This window comes from Schistocerca americana, chromosome 1 (assembly GCF_021461395.2).
Source record: "Schistocerca americana isolate TAMUIC-IGC-003095 chromosome 1, iqSchAmer2.1, whole genome shotgun sequence".
Lineage (NCBI taxonomy): Eukaryota > Metazoa > Arthropoda > Insecta > Orthoptera > Acrididae > Schistocerca > Schistocerca americana.
The window spans coordinates 1,193,774,901-1,193,790,485 of NC_060119.1; positions in this window are offsets into that span (position 1 = coordinate 1,193,774,901).

A 15,585-nucleotide genomic window follows, 5' to 3' on the forward strand; every position below is an offset into this window, starting at 1 on the left:
AAATATTTTGATAGTCTAGTGAGATGTACACACAACGGTAGTCGTAGAATGTAAAGCCTGACTAGCGAGCCTTCAGCTTTAAAGTGCTGAAACAGCGCTTTCGGCAACGTGTTGCGTTTATATCGTCCCCTCTGAGCAGCCATAGCATACGGATCTCCGCGCCGGCACGTTCACAGGAGCTCAGTCCGTCAGTTCACCTGATGATGGCGACATGTATGATCGCCAAAATACTGTGCCCATTGGACGCTATACACCGGGAGGACACCCGTGGATATTTTGATTGTGTATAGAATTACTTTGCGAAATTATCTCATTCAGTACGCTTTCTGCTTTAGTAGGTGCAACTTTCACGTTTCCTCCTTAAGTTAAAAGATAACGCTTCACTGCAAATTATCAGCTGTCCAATTCTGATAGCATTATTCACACGCAAAGAGCGGACATCAGTGCGTTTCACTCTCACTCGACCCTCCCCCCTCCCCTGCCCTCACTGTTCACTGCGAATCAACTGCAACCCCATATCACAAAGCATATTCGGTTCGACAGCATATAAACAATAGCACAGAATGCCCTGCAGTTATCGGATTCAGACAATGCTACCATTTGGTGCTTTAATGCTTCGCTTTACGGTGATTCTGACAATATTTCTGTATCTCATGGTACCATGTGATGGTAACTTGAGAGATCAGGACGATTACCTTACGAAGAAATGGATCGAACGGGCGTGGCGGCAAATGTAGCGTATCACAGACAGTGGCTGCGTTGATAACTTCACCTACACGTTTTCATCTCATCAAGAAGGAAAGCTTGTTGTGGAGTCGGAGATTGCCTGCAAGAGTCACTGCAAACCTGAGGAACAGAAAACGCATCCTGGCCTCGAGTACCGTAGGCCACGGCGCATATTGAATCCTGGAGACTTTCGGTAATGCAGAGGATGTGAATGTACTTTGAGACTAACTTAAGTGTCATTGACGTCGGCAACATCTCTACCACACGTTTGTCAGCATTGTTGTTCAGAATAACACACTATATAAACGCATTGTTTTGTATTATATATTGACCCATAATACTTTACAACTCATTAATTTCTTTTTGTTTTATTTATTATAATTGTATTGAATTAATTGTAATGCTTTATTTTTAATAAATTTCTTGTTAACAGTAGAAGAAAATATATTGTGGTTTTATTAATGAATCACTTCAACATATTAGATTCAAGACAGAAGTCTCTATTAGAAACACAAAATTTAAGGCTAAACACATTCTTATGTTGGGCTAGTTGAAAATATGAATCTAGGTAATACGTCCAAAGTTACGACAGCAGGAAAATAATTGTTTCCCCTATTATTTAATTTGTACATTTATGCATAAATACGCAATGAATGTCTCTTCACATTTTTTATACTAACAAACAAAGATGACACTTGTAAAAGAGCGTGAAGTACAAACAGAAATAAGTTAACTTACCAGCGTTTTCTACTGATAGAGATATGAGACCTAAATTCATTCTAAAATTGTTGTTAATCGCAAAACACTATACCAAGTGACGCACGTTAATTTGCAAAGTTTTGACATCCTTTTGATTTGGATATAGTTAAAAAAAATTATACCAATTCCACGAGGTAAGTAATCGAAAAGAAACACGTTTAAGAATCTAACGAGTCCGCAAATTATTTTACACATACGTCACTGGTCTTGCATTCGGGAAAACAAGATTTTATTATGGAACTTAAACGAAAATTTTAAGAACCCTAAGAATTGTTGTCCGACAGTGTGAGAAATATTGATATTAAGAAACAGCTTTGTGTAGCAGGCAAGGAAATCTGGTCGAAAACAATAACAGATTAAGAAGAAATGAATATCTGAAATAGTAAGTATTACTACCAATTCAACTAAAATACGGAAAGTTAGCGCTATCTTTTTCGTGAGTCTTCCAACTGCCTTGATGAGCCTCAACACTGTTCCGTATCTATGAGCTAGCCTATTGATCTTGAAGCATCTACAACCAACATCTTGAATCATTTGTCCTGTTTCACCAAATATTTGACATTTCTTTCATACTTGCGCTTGTGGCTCCCTCAAGTAAAATTGAATTTATTGTCTGATATCGTCGTGTAACATAATAGACAGTAAATACAGAAACAGGAAAATTAAGGCGAAGCTCAACAACCTACGGGATTATTTTAATTATGGACATGTAAAAACCGCTTACAGACAGTAATTCAGTTACTGTTCCCATTGAGATGGGCTGTGGAATAACATGAAAGAATATTATCTCGTCTTCAACGAGGAAGTGATTAAAGACGGAAGGTTGAAAAGATGTGAGTAACGAGTGAACCTACAGTCGATTAATGTATATATTACAATGCTGTTGCAGTTCTGTATCTCCATTTATAGGTTTATGACCACTGTACAGTGTGTATTGTGACATTTTAAGTGACTGCCGTAGTGTCATTACATATGAAAGGAATTGTGTCTACATATTTCTACCTGTATGAACTTTTAGCAGTATATGGCTCTCTTTGTGATCCCTATTCGGACGATGTGTTGGTAGAAGAAGAATATTTTTGGATATCACTTTGAATTCGAAATCTGGGAACGCTGTAACGTATCGCAAAATTTTAGTTTTCGTTCGAAACTTGTCAGTTAAGAAGTTTGAACATATCGGTGATCGATTCCATTAGAATATGTGTTTTTTGTACCGTAGGCCAGTCATCCGTATAAAACCTACATGTTACAAATGGAAGGGAAACAGCCACACAAATTGGTTATAATTTAACCATATGGTGGAGGTATTCACCCTTGCTACAGTCAGCTATTTATATAGCGTGATTAACTTCGGTTTCGGTAATTTTTATATTTTGTAAACTTCATCACTTCGCAATTGTCTGTGTTTGGAACGAACTGCTGTCATCTGTTCCCGGTTGATGTCCAAGGTCCAGCTGCACATTTGTACGGTTGTAGGTGTCAATTTTATGGTTGCAGGAGTCAATTTTTTAATACAAGTATGGACACAATTGATCACGATCCACATCTGCCTCTAATTAAAGTTTCCACCTAGCAGATTAAACTGAGAACGAACTCAAACCACTGACCGAGAATTACCGTAGCACGATTTTCGTACATATTCTCAACATTCATTTAACCGCCTAGATTTCGGTGATACATTCCTGAAAGCTTCCAAGATCAGTGGCAGGCAATCGAGGTAACGGAAACGTAAATAATGGGACGGCACACTTCATAATGCATAGACCATACAATCAAAGCCTGGCCAAATTGGAACTCCCAAAAGCCGACACAAAACTGGCATGGGTTCACCAAAATTCAGAAGCAGACTTCAAAGAGCATCAAATTCGACAAAATTACGCTAGAAACGGACTGGTAAAAATCTAACAAAATATGAAGAAGAAAATACACAGAATTTTTAAATAAATACCCTCCAGATTATTAGTCAACCAGTCTTTGTTTTAAACGACCTACTGTGACTTTCTAAGTAAATAATTAAGAAAATTTTTGACTTCAAGCAAGTCACCTAGATAATCTATTAAAGTATGAATGACAGAATTACCATTTCACTTTCATAAAACCGATGGAAATTCTGATTGAATATCTTACATATTAGAGGAAGTTTAGTTAATATTGCATGAAACAAAAAATAATATGACGCCGGGGGGAAAATAATAGGGTGCCAAGGACAAGATGGTAAAATCGCTGAAACGTAGAAAATAAGTAGCAAAACCGACAGCAAACTATTTCAGAGAAATGTCCCAGGTGACTGGAAATGTGTTCCAATCCAGTCTTTTCATAAGAAAGAGGACAAAACAGACATTAGTTACTACGGGAGGTATGCGTTCTATCGAGTGCTTACGGCATTGTGTTAAGAATCTTTCTTAATGACCTTGAAGCGCTGATTTGCGATCTAGATACTGAACATCAACCATGATTCAGGAAATGTAGATGCTTTTAGAACAAATCTTCTACCTCAAATTCCTATAGCGTACATACAAGTGCAGGTCTAGACGTTTATCACCACTGCAGGCATGTGATTCGACAAGCAGACACACACACACACACACACACACACACACACACACACACACACACACACACACAGCTCAACAAATCAAAATGATTGAAACGTAATAGAAAAATGACAAAGCTTTCCCAACAAAAATTTCGTAACTCCACCACAAATTCATAGGCAAAATTTGTAAATCTTACAATACTAAGCGAGGAACAGAGCAATCCACGGAGACTCACTACCCTGTCCTCAACTCTCCGCCTTTTTCTCTTATTTTCTTGAGTCATAAATCTTCATTTGATGCGAATTCCCACGTACTCCTCTCCTGTGGCAACCAGAGTAGCACTTGCAACCTACGCCCTGAATTATTTGATCGATGAATTCCAATCTCTGTCTCCTCAACAATTTTTGCTCTCTACAGCCCCCCCCCCCCCCATAGTACCATGGAAGTCATTCTCTGATGTCTTAACGCATGTCCAATCATCCTGTCCCTTCTCCTTGTCAACGTTCTCCACAAACTAATTTCCTCTCCGGTTATGCTCAGAATCTCCTCATTCCTTCAAATTAGTCTGTAGTAGCACATACGCTTCGATTCTCTTCTCTATCGGTTTTCTCACAGTCCATGTTTCACTACCGTGCAGTGGTGTGCTCCATATGTATACTCCCAGATATTTCTTCCTGAAATTAAGGCCTATGTTTGGTACTAGTAGACTTCTCAAGAGTTCCCTTTTTGCCATCGCTAGCCTGCTCCTGATATCGTCCTTGCCCCGTCCGTCATTGGTTGTTTTGCTGCCCAAATGGGAGAATTCCTTATCTTCATCTACTTCGTGACAATCAATCCTGATGTTAAGTTTCCGGCTGTTCTCATTGCTGCTACTTCTCATTACGTTCGTCTTTCTTCGATTTACGCTCAGTCCACATTATGTACTAATTAGTCTGTTGATTCCATTCACCAGACCATGCAATTCTTCTACACTTCGACTCAGGATAGCGATATCATCAGCGAATCGTATTATTGATGAACTTCCACCCTAAATTTTAACTCCATTTTTAAACCTTCCTTTTATTTCCATCAATGCTTCTTCGATGTACAGACTGAACAGTAGGAGCGAAAGACTACTTTCCTGTCATACATGCTTTTAAATCCGAGCACTTCGTTCTTTCCATCCCTCTTGACTCTTTTACATGCTGTATATTATCCATCTCTCCCTATAGCTTACCCTTATTTTCCTCAGAACTTCCAACATATTGCTCCATTTTACATTGTCGAACTCTTTTTCCAGGTCAAAACATTCTATGTCTTGATTTCTCTTTATTCTTTCTTGCATTATCAACTACAACGTCGGATTTGCCTCTCTGGTGCCTTTACCTTTCCTGAGGCTTAACTAGTAATCATCTAACACATCCTCAATTTTCATTTCCGTACTTCTGTATATTATTCCGTAAGAACCTGAATGTTACGCTGTTAAGTTGATTGTACGTTAATTCTCACTACCGGGGGTGGGGGTTCAGCTGTTGCTGTCTTCAGAATTTTGTGTATTATATTTCTCCGAAAGTCAGATGGTATGTTGCACATTCTACACAACCAGAGCAGTTCCCTATAAGCAGCCATAGCGTACGGATCTCCGTGCCGGCACGTTCACAGGAGCTCGGTCCGTGAGTTCACCTGATGATGGCGACATGTATGATCACCGAAATATTGTGCCAGTTGGACACTATAGACCGGCAGCACACCCGTGGATATATTGATTGTGTATGGAATTACTTTGCGAAATTATCTCATTCAGTGCGCATTCTGCTTTAGTAGGTGCAACTTTCACGTTTCCTCCTTAAGTTAGAAGATAACGCTTCACTGCAAATTATCAGCTGCACAGTTCTGATAGTATTACACGCAAAGAGCGGACATCAGTGCGTCTCACTCTCACTCGTCCCTCCCCCCTCCCCTACCCTCACTGTTGACTGCGAATCAACTGCAACCCCATATCACAAAGCATATTCGGTTCGACAGCATATAAACAATAGCACAGTATGCCCTGCAGTTATCGGATTCAGACAATTCTACCATTTGGTGCTTTAATGCTTCGCTTTACGGTGATTCTGACAATATTTCTGTATCTCATAGTACCATGTGATGGTAACTTGAGAGACCAGGACGATTACCTTACGAAGAAATGGATCGAACGGGCGTGGCGGCAAATGAAGCGTCTCAGAGACAGTGGCTGCGTTGATAACTTCGCCTACACGTTTTCATCTCATCAAGAAGGAAAGCTTGTTGTGGAGTCGGAGATTGCCTGCAAGAGTCACTGCAAACCTGAGGAACATAAAACGCATCCTGGTCTCGAGTACTGTAGGCCACGGCGCATTTTGAATCCTGGAGACTTTCGGTAATGCGGAGGATGTGAATGTACTTTGAGACTAACTCAAGTGTCATTGACGTTGGCAACATCTCTACCACACTTTTGTCAGCATTGTTGTTCAGAATAACACACTATATAAACGCATTGTTTTGTGTTATATATTGACCCATAATACTTTACAACTCATTAATTTATTTTTGTTTTATTTATTATAATTTTATTGAATTCATTGTAATGTTTTATTTTTGATAACTTTCTTGTTAACAGTAGAAGAAAATGTATTGTGGTTTTATTAATGAATCACTTCAACATATTAGATTCAAGACAGAAGTCTGTACTAGAAACACAAATTTTATGGCTAAACACATTTTTATGTTGGTCTAGTGGAGTCTATGAATCAAAGTAACACCCCCAAAGTTAGGACAGCAGAAAAATAATTATTTCCCATATTACTTAATTTGTACATTAATGTATAAATACGCAATGAATGTCTCTTCACTTTTTTTATACTAACAAACAAAGATGACATTTGTAAAAGAGTGTGACGTACAAACAGAAATAAGTAGACTTACCAGCGTTTTTCTGCTGATAGAGAAATGAGACTGAAATTCATTCTAAAATTGTTGTTAATCGCAAAACACTATACCAAGTGACGCACGTTAATTTGCGAAGTTTTGAAATCCTTTTGATTTGGATATAGTTAAAAGAAATTATACCCATTCCACGAGATAAGTAATCGAAAAGGAACACGTTTAAGAATCTAACGACTCCGGAAATTATTTTACAGATACGTCACCTGTTTTGCATTCGGGAAAACAAGAGTTTATTATGGAACTTCGACGAAAATTTTAAGAACCCTATGCCGTGTTGTACGAGAGTGTGAGAAATACTGATATTAAGAAACAGCTTTGTGTAGCAGACAAGGAAATCTGGACGAAAACAATATCAGATTAAGAAGAAATGAATATCTGAAATAGTAAGTATTACCACGACCCCAACTAAATTACGGAAAGTTAGCGCTATATTTTTCGTGAGTCTTCCAACTGCCTTGATGAGCCTCAACACTATTTCGTATCTATGAGCTAATCGAAGCGTCTACAACCAACATCCCGAATCATCTGTCCTGTTTCACGTAATGTTTGACATTTCCTTCATACTTACGCTTGTGGCTCCCTCCATTAAAATTGAATTTATTGTCTGATATCGTCGTGTAACATAGTAGACAGTAAATACAGAAGCAGGCAAGTTAAGGCGAAGCGCAACAACCTACGGGATTAATTTAATTATGGACATGTAAAAACCGCTTACAGACAGTAATTCAGTTACTGTTCCCATTGAGATGGGCTGTGGAACAACATGAAAGAATATCATCTCTTCTTCAACGAGGAAGAGATTAAAGATGGAAGGTTGAAGAGATGTGAGTAACGAGTGAACCTACAATCGATTAATGTATATATTACAATGCTATTGCAGTTCTGTATCTCCATTTATAGGTTTATGACCACTGTACAGTGAGTATTGTAACATTTTAACTGACTGCCGTCGTGTCATTACATATGAAAGGAATTGTGTCTACTTATTTCTACGTGTATGAACTTTTAGCAGTATATGGCTCTCTTTGTGATCCCTATTCAGACGATGTGTTGGCATAAGAAGAGTATTTTTAGATATCACTTTGAATACGAGATCTGTGAACGCTGTAACGTTTCGCAAAATTATTGTTTTCGTTCGAAACTCGCCAGTTAAGAAGTTTGAACATATCGGTGATCGATTCCATTAGAATATGTGATTTTTGTACCGTAGGCCAGTCTTTCATATACAACCTACATGTTACTAATGAAAGGGAAACAGCCACACAACTTGGTTATAATTTAACCATATGGTGGAGGTGTTCACCCTTGCTACAGTCAACTATTTATATAGCGTGATTAACTTCAGTTTCAGTAATTTTTATATTTTGTAAACTTCATCACTTCGCAATTGTATGTAGTAGAATATGTGTCACGTCGGACTACCCCCTCATCTTAAGGTAAAATCAACCATAAAATAAAATACAAAGTTATGGTCCAATTTTACCTCAAACAATTATTCCATTATTTTATTTTACTGCCTCATTTATGACTGGTTGGCACCTTAATTTTTATAAGTTAATTTATGGTTCCTATTAACCATAAATTAAATACCTATCTACCCCAGTTCTAGGACTAAATTCAACCCTAATTTATGTGGGATTTTAATTCTAATACGAAATATTTTAAGGTCCCACTCCATCATTAAGTAAACCACTATCTATGTTCTCTTTTAAACATTATTTTATTAGTTACTTTAAGGTTCTGCGCCACCATAAACCTTTTACTTATTTATACCCTACTATTCTATGGTTACTTTAACCATTATTTTATTATTTACTTTAAACTCCCACCCACCATAAATTATTTCTAAAATTAATTAATATACTTTAAGGTTCTACCCACACAAATATTTTCCTGAATTATTAATTTCGTTATGGACCGATTTAATCTTACTTGCCATTTCTTTTTAAGTGGTATCTTTTGACCTATATTTTATCAGTTATTTACCGATTTTCCCTCTCCTCCGTCCTTCTACTCAATTTACGGTCCAATCTAACCTTAAACAAATATTCCACTTATCGTATAATCCATGTTCCTAGTCTACCTAAATTTATTTCTTTTCACTTATCTGTAGGATATGCTCTATGTCTTACCTTAACTTCATTTTTAAGATATAAACTACTTAACATCACCAAGGAAACGTTTCAATAATGCCACCTTTCTCAGGCTTAATCATTCTTTTATCATATTCGAATTTGCAATCTTTGCTAACATTCTTATTGACTATAGTTTTGGATTTGGAATCACTGGTAATCATTTTGTAGTTTAATCTAACCTTATCTATCCCTTTATCTACAATATTATTCATAGTTTCGATGTTCAATGATTTTGAGTTTTCATAGTTTAAAGTGAAACCCTTCACCTTCATTATCTCCCTTCCCTTACTTGTCAAGTAACCGTAGCTCTTAGGTCCTGTAGAGATCCAATCAGTTATGTAATCATCCTTTCCCAGTTCATGAGTCCATTCCCCTAGCATACAACCTAATTTTACGGTATTCTTACCATCATCTAGATAAACCACACTATCCGTATCGTAATAGACCACATTTGACCCTAACTGGTCTAACATATCGTAAAGTCTAAGTCTTGCATTTGAAGTAGTGAATGCTGCTATAAACGCGTTAGTAGATAAACTATCCTCAACAAATTGGTCTTTGTATTTATAGGTAACTTGTACTACACCAACATTAATAAAAATCATATTACTTATATCTAACCTATCATCCAGTAGTAGGGTATACCACCTCTTCACATCTACTACGTACTCAGTCTGGGTTAAGTTTTGTCTTTGTCCGAATCTACCCCACAATGAGTTTAAGCAAATCTTAGAAACAGCACGCTTACCAGCATTTGGAACCACCTCTTCAGGATTTAGGTCTATATCAAGATATTTCTTAACTGCTGCAGTGTACTCTTCAATAGTATCAAAGTCATCTTTCCACCCACTCGTTTCTAGTTTTATTTTCATAAATTTTCTTTAAAGTGCCAAACCTCGTATACTTCCACCATCTTGTAACCCTTTTCGATAGCTTTGTTAACTTCATCAGTGGTCCACGTTCCAGTAATTACCCTTTCGTCGTCAGAGTGCTGACAAGTACCACATTTTTCCTCAAATCATTTGGAGCACAGTGTAAATATCAGCTTATCCTTCTTTACTGGTAACACAGGGTGGTAAAGCTTACGTGGTGGTAATACTTTGCACTTAATCAGACCATACCAATCTTTGTTGTATGCTTTCGGCTTGAATATTTTTGTAGGGTGGCCGACTGGGTAGTAATCGAAATACTGAACAGTAGGATAGAGACTGCACACGTCTATTTATCTAAGCTTTTTATTCTGGACTTTAAGCTTGCTTGCATTAGTCCTTCCACCATAGAAAGCATCTCTAGGGTTCAGTGGGTCTTGTTGTATTCTTTGCTTTTAAGCCATTTACATTCCCACATTTCTACTAATTTGTAGCCCGCTTCCCTAATCTGAACACTTCTCCGTCTTGTTTTCTCGAACAAATCACCCATAGTCTCATTGTTGACATTGTTAATAGTCTCTTCTTGATAACAATCAGTACATCCGTGCCAAAAGCAGCCATGGTTCTGGTAGACTGTATTGGTCTCTTTGTTGAACCCGTCAACTTTAGCACCACATACCACCACTTCACCTCTAATCAAAGCGTGCTGTACACCTTCGAAGGTATTTAACCAGGTTATAGAAGCTTCACTATACATTTCTTTCTTATCAGTCTTAATAACAGCCATAGTATTTTCTTGGAGATACTTAGACATGTATATACCCATGCATACACTCGCGATCGTAATGTACTGGAATGGCGTCAATGTTAGCAATATCCAAAAATTGTTTTCCAAGCTCTAGGCATCCTCTACGCAGAATATCTACATCAGAGTTACAATAGTCCATAAATTCTTTTTGAAAGTCAAACACGTAGTTCTCTTTAACCTTCTCATTGTAGCACTCAAGGAACTCTTTTCTAGCTTTAGTCTTCATTGTGTCAACACCATAGTATTTAGTAGGTGGAATTGGACCTACATAATTGTGATTCTCTTTTGTATTGAAAAAATGTGGCAAATAGCCCTTCTTAAGTCCTTTTAGACCAAATGTTTTGGGGAAATCGCTCAAAGGAGAAGCTACAAAATTGTGGCTGTTGATAACTTTAATTAGACCATTAACCTCTAGCATCATTAACTTTGTACCATTGTATATAGTATATGGTTTCAACGTATTCTCAACACAATATTTTAAGATGAATTGTGAGTCATAACTTTAAGCATTGTGTGCAATGGTGGTGTAGCCTTTGTGATACTTTGATATCAACCATTTACAAAATTCTTCATTGTTGTTGAAGTACTCTTTGGTCCCATCGGTGTAATGTGCTACAATGAGGTTTGGTATGTGTACCCCGGTCTCTTGTTCTGCTTCATAATCAAACCATATATATTTTTCTGTGTAGCTACAGCCGTTTTCGCGAGTGATAATGTCAATCAAAATATTGTTAAGTAGTGATGTATACCTTTCTACCGTAATTTCTCTAGCTAAAAATCGTTTCTGGAGGTCTTTAATCTTTGGTTTCTTAAACAGTTGTAACCTATTTTTATCCTTAAAACGTTGTAGAAACTTACTTTTATCTTTAGCATTACAAATACACAACCCTTCACATTTCCCACCCTTCTGTTGTTTGTGCTGGATGTAGCATTGGTGTTCACCAATCTTAAAAGGTTCCATACAATTGTAGCAAAAGGACTATCCACACTTGTGCTCTTTAGACCTCAAAAGAATTAAATTACAACCTTTGCACTTATAAATTTCCTTGCACACTACATTATGATTATCCAGACAATCCTGGTTATAACAATACCTATTGCACTTTGTACAGCAAACTTTAGCTTTATCTTCGGTCAAGTGTGTTGGTTTCTTGCACAGAATACACACATTCCCCTTCCTCTTACACTTATGCTTATCCTTGTTGTTGTAAGGTGTATCGCACCTGTCACAGTAATATACACTGCCTAAGAGAGCTTTCATACTGTTTATGACGTCAAAGTGGTTTCCGTTTTTGTATAAATAAATTTTGGTATCTCTTTCTTCACCTGAGTAAATAATCGAGTTGAAGTTTTGGGCACAGACAACCTTTATTTGAACTTGTAATAATTTTTCCACGTTCTTTATATCTTCTAAAGTAAATCCTTCTTCGTTGTAAGTACCAAGCCTTTTGCACAACTCTTCAGTTAGTTCCGTTTGAATTTTTCTTCCTTGTCTTAAGTGTTTGATGTTTAAGTCAGTGAGCGGCCTATCTAAAATTTTGTTAGTATTGTAGGTCATGGCTGTTACTATGGCTCGTGGACAGCACAAGTTATCTTTATTTTTTATTTGGGTTATGCATTTCTTTGTGTGAACATCTTCTGACAAATTGACAATATTTGATCTACTCTGTCCTCTAGGTATATTCAGAATCCTAATATTGAACCTGGTTTGTGTGATATTTGAGTTCTCGTTAGAAGATAGAATTCTACCAACGTGATTCATGAAGGACCTTGCTTTGATATCTGTTTGAACAACTGTTGAGATGGGATGATGGAAATTTGGGTTGTTTGCTACTATAGTTAACCTGTCTCCTTTTTTGTAGTTACCCTTCTCTTTGGCCAGTTTAATCATTGCGTTGATGGCGTTTTCAACTTCCATAATCTTTTCAATCTTTATAGTTTAATCTACTTCTGTGCCATTAAAATACTTAATGAAACGTGAGTTAGTTTCTGTGATGGTGTATGGTGGTTTCCATTCTTCCTTTGTAGGAGTTATTATGTCTTCGTGAAAGCTTAACTCTTGAGCTACCTTATTTCTAAAAATATTGTCCTGCGTCTTTAAAATAGATTCTACGATTTCTGTTTTTCTCATCATGTAAGTTGCCTTAATGTTCTTATTTTTACCTATCTCTCTAAGCTGTGGTACCGTCAGCTTTCCCAAATCGTCCCTTTTGTACACCATGTCATTTACTTTATTTAAAGCCTCAATAAGTTGTGATTTGTTCCATTTGGAGAAACCTGTGAGACTGTAATCCTTCACCATAGTCCTGAGATCTTGAAGTGTCACCTTATCTTCCCGTTTACCCGCCACCTCCTCGTTGTTAGGGTCATTCTTAATATGACTCTTTGATTTCAAGTGTCTGGACCAGTTCTTGTAAGTAATGTCACCCCACACTTGTTGCAGTGTTTAGCTGCATAGTTCTGTATCTGCTCTTCTTCCATATTTCTTTATTATACGAGGCCTGTTCAGAAAGTAAGCTCCGATTGATTGCCAAATTGAAACCACAGTGAACATCAGAAATGTTTTACTTGTAACAATTAGCTACACCTTTCAGCTACTTCTCTACGTAGTCGCCGTTCTGACTTAGACTTTTGTCATAGCGTTGTACCAACTTTTCAATAGCCTCATCATAGAAGGCAGCCGCCAGTGCTTTCCGCCAATTCTCCGCGCTGGCCTACACCTCGTTGTCTGTGTCAAAATGTTGTCTTCAAAGAAAGCGGTTCATGTGACCAGAGATGAAACTCAGGGGGAGACAATTGCGGACTGTATTGTGGGTAATCTAACATTTCCATTTGAAAACGATGCAGGAGCATCTTCATTGCCCCTGCAGAATGCGGCTGAGAATTGTCGTGAAGACGAAACAGCACAACAGTTATGTAATGTTAGCTGCATAGCTTCAGGCGAAATTTCTCACCAGGGCCTCGTACTTCGCGGCAGACACTATTTTCTAGACATCTTTACGCACTCACTGCGAGCTCAGAAATGAGAAGAGCGACGTGATGCTAACTGGGGTTATACTAGAGACACTACCCAACACATCTGTGCAAAGCTTTATCGTATTTTCATAGTCGTTTCCATTTCGCGACCGATCGGAGCTTACTTTCTGAACGCCCCTCGTATATATTATTTTGAAAAAAATCAATTTTTAATTTTCAATTAAGTCTTCCTAGTATATTGTACGTCTAATTGCTACAAATAGTTTTAAGGTCTCATAGACCTTAAAAACTGAAGTTATTTAGTGAGTTCAGCTATCAGCTTATCAAATTCTTGTTCGAGTTGTGATATGCTTTCACCTATTTTGTAGAGATCACTGTGATCTTCCACTAATTCCATAACTGTCAACTGTAAGTACTGAAGCCTTCTTAGATAGTTAAAAACGACACCTTTCACATGCTCTGGCACCTTATTTATATCAAAAGGAAGTACTGCTGGTTTGTCGCCGTCTGTCATTATCCTCGTCATGCTACAAGGAGGTACTAGTTGATTACTCATTATTATTTTTTAATACAAAAAATTGTATTAAAATGCTCGTTTGACTCGTTTTTCTTCTTCTGTCCTATAGTCGCTATTTAAGGGAGTATGAGGCATTAAAAATCGCTTGAATCACCAGTTAACTGAAATATTGCTACTAATAAATTAAACAAGTCTATGTCTTCATCAAATATAACCTCAGGGTTTCTTGATACTGCCACTTTCGACGAAATCTAAAAATATATGTATGGAGGTCCAACAGCAACAGCATATTTTGCAAGAGAAATTAGAAAATCGACTTGATTTACACAAGTACCAGTTCCTCTTTCTAGAAATACAGGTAATGCAGCTTTTGGACAAGAATGGTCAGTCTCTATATCACGTGCTGGAGACTACTTGTTACATTGCTACAAACTTGGCTTCGAGTAAATATTCCACAGGTTACTCTTAACCCTTTATTGGCTAGTAAAAAAATTCTTGAAAACAGCAAAACCTCGGCGCCAAGGAACCCTGTGGGGTCTTTTCATCTATCATCGTCGTCGTTGTCGTCGATCTTCTGCCCCACAGGGTTTTTTCTTCTTCCGCATCTTGTCCCATTTTTGACTTACAGGGAAGAGCGGATCTGTGCGGACGTCACTCAAAATTCCACGACGAATAGTGTACTCAGTTTATTTATTACAGAGGCTGGCCAGACCCCTGACCGAACGCGCTGAGCTACCGCGCCGGCGAGAGAAACATTCTCAGATAGAGTACAAGTAGCATACACGCACACACACACACACAGCGTAAGTAACTCCATCTGTTAGCTACTGAGTGAGTCAAACGCTGACGCTGTCAGATTCCGTTGCGCAACGGTTATGCACGTCACGCGCGCGAAACTGACCTTCACCATGCTGCTTGGCGGAAATCGCGTATCTCTAGCACAACCTTGACCGTCGTTGGGTGACGTAACACGAGCTGCTCTTCTTCGGTATTTCTTTATTATATACATTATTAAAGAAATCAATTTTTTAAATCTATTTTAGGATACTGTTCCAACAGTACCCTTTACATTAACAGAATAGATATGGTAGTCTTCTCCTTTATTTCAGTGATTTCGTTTATAACTACTCACAATATAGTATCTGCACTGTACCCAGAAGTTATCTACATTTAAGGCACAAGACACTGTGACTCAGCTAGAGAAAGCGACCGGTTGACAACATTAAACAAACGCAAGAGGAATACAGCTTTAACATACGTCGACGTTGACGTTGACGTCTAGCTTATGTACGTTAACGTTTGACGTTGCCGT